Below are 4,823 nucleotides of genomic sequence, written 5' to 3'. Positions count from 1 at the left end.
AAACACGTCAGAAATCTGATGACTGATTTGGCTTGTGAAACACAGCAAACATTAGCTAACTGCCTTTTGGAACCTGTAGCATACACTGATCTGATAAAAATGTATTTAATGCATTTAACACCGTTTACTAATCACACTAATTATGTCTGGAGTTTGCATCAGGGCAGAATAAGTAACTTACGCTAGAGAGAGGTGGTGGCTCTCTGAAGTTGAATGCAATTCAAATTCAAACTGCAAATTCAAGTTCAAGTGAATATGTTCAAATTCAAGTCCTCGAATTCAAGTTCAAGTCCCAATGGCACATATTTCATTCCATAGTAAACAACATTACCGATCAGAAAAGAAATAATTTGGATCACATTGCAACAATAACTATCACTGAGTTGAGAGGAAACAATTGAAAGTTGAGCTGAGCATGGCTCAATGCTTGCAGAACCTTCTGCACTCTAACAGTGTTTTGTAACCTTAATGCTCTTAAACTTAATATTCATCTACTCCAGGCCAGAACCCCTATTTCCATCTCCACTGACTTCTCCATTATCACCATATGAGAGGATGATCGGGAAACACTCAGCTTTTGTGAGACGAATTACTGCCTAATGTCTTACATTTGTAAAGCTTTTAGTTACGTCAAAGCCTTCATGCACTAATGAGGGTGCAACTGCCCAAGACCATCTCGTACTGTGCTTCTACTGTACTTTTTTCCGAAGGGTGTAAATGCTGTAATTTTACAATATGATTATCCATCTTCAAACTTGACGCTATACAGAACAAGAGACAAGGCACCTACAGACAGTGATGGGTAAGTCACTCAAAAAAGTAATCCACTACAGATCCACTACTTCTATAAAAGTGTAATTAGATTACTTTACCGATTACTTCACGAGGAAAGTAATCAGAATATTAATTACTTTACTTTTAAGTTACTTGCTAAAACACTTTTCACAGTGTTTTCCACTAAATAAATGTAAAATAATTTAGATATGTACTTTATTTTCATTGTCGTACATTAGTCATATCACTCAGAACCTCACGTTTCTCCAATACAATGACTCGTTAGGGGGCATATGCCCTTCAGCTGTCAAAGAAACACAAATAGACATAAAAATGGAAACAATTAATCTTTTAAAAGTATTCTACACAAATAATTATATTGTACTTTAGAAATATGTTTAATTAAAGGTGCACTCAGTTACTTTTTGTTTGTGTCATCTTGGACATACAGTGACACCTAGTGGTGTGGATGCAGCATCATTCAAAATCAATAGTTTTGAGTTACAGATGCCATTGTAGAAATTCACTATTCACAATCAGCCATGATTAATTTAATCCAAGAGTGAAAGTGTCCAATAACAAGATGGTTACTGAGATTAAGTGAGTAGTATTCAGCTGGTCATGCAATTCTAAAATGGCAGACCCCATGAGGGCACCCCTGCCCATGTAGAATAAAACAGCTTTTATAAGGTTACTGATATGACTAGAGTCCTCATCTCATGTGAGAGGTCATGATTTTATACATATGTTTCAAAATTACAATTCATTTCATTAGGAGTAAAAAAAATTTGATGGGGAAAAAATTACTGAGTGCACCTTTAAGTAATATGCTTAAAAGTAACTAATTTAATTGAAAGTCAGTAACTGTAATCTGATTACAAGAACTTAAAATGAAATGTGTTACACCACTTTTTACTAAATGAGTAATTAGATTACAGAAACAAATTACTTTGTAATCAGATTACACCCAACACTACAGAGGGGCCAAAAGTCTAAACATAGAAATGAACAGAAAGTTTTAAGATTTTAAAAACTTAAAACAAATTTAAGATGAGTAAGATTTTTTAATATTCAGCACTTTTTAGGCCACTTATCAAATCTAAGCAATTCTATGACCATGATCATGTTAACTATGTACAAAAGGTCAGATTTCCTTGCTTCCACTGAACACACAAGATGCTCATTGAAACATCCTCAAATCATTCTGGAATAACATGGATTGTCAGGTTTTGTAGGAACTTGAGAAGTCCATGCCATCTTGGGCGCATGCTGTCATTAAAGCAAAAAGGTCACATACCAAATACTAAGACATTTAAGAAATTTGTGTACATTATTCATGCACTAATTTTCAAAGTAATTGTGAGCTGAAAATACAACCTGTAATGAAAAATGTTGTTGTAGATTAGATTAGAAATCAAAATGGAGGCATTTTCATTAGTGGTCTCATACTTTTGGAACACACTTTATAGCTCAAACATAATAGTTTGTTTTAAGTGATTATAAAAATCCCTACAACTGCCTCCTCCTGCTCCCATGGTTTGGCTTGACAGCCATTTAACCCTACCACAGCACATTATCCTTTAACAGGATGTGTTGAGAAATGCCGTTCTTCAGGACCTGAACATATACTCACAGTGATCATGGGCTCGACCCCAGCCAGTTTCACTATCCACAGCCTTGCATGTATTATTAATGTATGTGAAATGTCAGCCATGAAAGGCTGTTATTGTCGGAAGAGTGAAAGAGTCTGTGTTCGTTTTCTCTCTACTCTGTCTCACCATGTCCGGCTGTTCGGATGCTGAACGGTTCCCAACAATCATGTAGCTGTGAGGTGCGGCCAGTTCAAAAAATCCCTTAACAGTGCTTTGACAGATTCAGTCTGGTTTAGTGACTGGAGAACTGTGCAGAAGAAATAAAGCAGTTCTTTTGTATTCATTCTGTTGAGACTACATTAACGTCAGCTATTCGCCTTGAAAAAAAAAAAAAAAAAAAAAAACACATTCAGCAGTTAATTGAATTACAGGGCTACAATAGATTGTCAGTTTGTCAGACTACATTGAATTAATCAGAGTGATAATCAGAGTTTGAAATTTCTAGTTCTTCTTACATTTTCAAAACCAAGCAGATGATGCTAACAGTTTTTAGAAAGCAGAAACAGAAAAAACCAACACACCCACAAATCACAGCATTAATGGAAACTGAAGCATGCAGGCCATGTGTCAGACTTCTGGAGACATTCATATCGAAGTACGCATTAACACATTCACACAGAAATGGTATGCTGCACTTGTTATTTCAACATAATATAGCACTGATAACGTAATTAATACGTCTATTTTTTTATGCCAACTATTGGCTGTTTGATTTTCTTTCTAAATTCTGTCATCCCTTTTATGAATACTCACGAAAATGTAGTTGAAATAAAAAATAATAATAATAAATAAATAAAAAATCTGTCATCATTTACTCAGCCGCATGTTGTTCCTAACCCATATAGCTTTCTTTAATCTGTGTCACACAAAAGGAGATGCTAGGCAGAATGTTCCCAGTCATCATTCTGTATACAGTAAAAGTGAAAGGTGAATGAGGCTAACATTTTGCAAAACATTTCCTTTTGTTTGTACATTTCCTTTTGAAATACATGAGCTAGGGAGATTTACTTCAGAATGATGCATTACTCTGTATTAGTGCAGTAAATAGGCCATGCAGCACGATGAAAAACCGGCATAAATATATTCTAGACCTCTCTGTGACGATTGCTTTCTCTAGCAATAGAGAAAGCAATCGTCCTTAAGGCATTTAATTTTTTTAACCAGAATTATTTAATGCTGCCCTCTTGTGATTAACTAGCGACACATCCATTTGTGACAAATCAAAGACTTTTCTTTATTTTTATACTATTTGTCATCTCTTGACACACACACACACACACACACACACACACACACACACACACACACATATATATATATATATATATATATATATATATATATATATATATATATATATATATATATATATATATATATATTTTTTTTTTTTTTTTTTTTTTTTTTTAAGAGCCATCATTAATTTATTTACATTTATTAAGTGTGAATTTAAAATTACTGGCATTCTACTCGATCAATTAGCCCTTGGTCAATTCTCCATTCCACCATTAGATGGCTCTACAGCTTTTGCAATCACTGCTGTTTTCGTCCCAGACATAATCGTATTATACAGTATTCGAATATAATAGAAATATAATCAGATATCACTTTCCATGCTTCTAATTTAAAACGTTGACACTGTAACGTTTTTTAGACTGTAACTTCTTTAGAGTGATCTTTAATTGCAATTATTACATTTAAATTAAATTTCACAAATAATACAGTTTACTCTTCCCCGCTCAGGTAAACTGTGATTATCTTTACTGAAATGTTGCATACAAAATGTTTTTACAAAACAGAAACCCTATGTCTCACAAAAACAGTGAAAGCTACATTTGCATTTTAATGTCGAAAAAAAAAAATGAAATTAAATTTTTTTTTTTTTTTTTTTTTTTAAAATCAAATAAAAATCTCTTCATAGTTTAGGCTATACTGCTTAAGGAGATTATTTACTTATTAATATTTAATTAGTCCCACAACAGTTGGTCATGACTTTAACTGAAAAGAAGTATGACGCTACTATTGTAGAGTGGGGAAAACATTTTTTTTTTTTTAAAGCACTTGCTTGAAAACAGGCAAGAAATATATAGGCTACAGGCTGCAAAGCAGTACACGTAATTAATTAAACAGTTTAATTTGCGTTCAGGCCAGATGGAGGATACTGTAACGGTATTTTTGTTTAACCCTGGTTTGGCTGGATGAGCATGATCCATATGATTCATCTGTCTCTGATAAGTGTGAGAATGTATCTGCTTTACGTTGGGATCTTGGTCACCTTGATGGGGTTTATTTTGAATAATAACCTACAGACTTTACATCCCTTCCCTTACATATCATTGTATTATTAATAATGATGACAATAAAAACAGTTAAATACTGCATGATGTAAGTTTAACA

The sequence above is a fragment of the Myxocyprinus asiaticus genome, chromosome 26 (assembly GCF_019703515.2).
Source record: "Myxocyprinus asiaticus isolate MX2 ecotype Aquarium Trade chromosome 26, UBuf_Myxa_2, whole genome shotgun sequence".
Lineage (NCBI taxonomy): Eukaryota > Metazoa > Chordata > Actinopteri > Cypriniformes > Catostomidae > Myxocyprinus > Myxocyprinus asiaticus.
Note: the sequence above shows the minus strand (reverse complement) of the source record.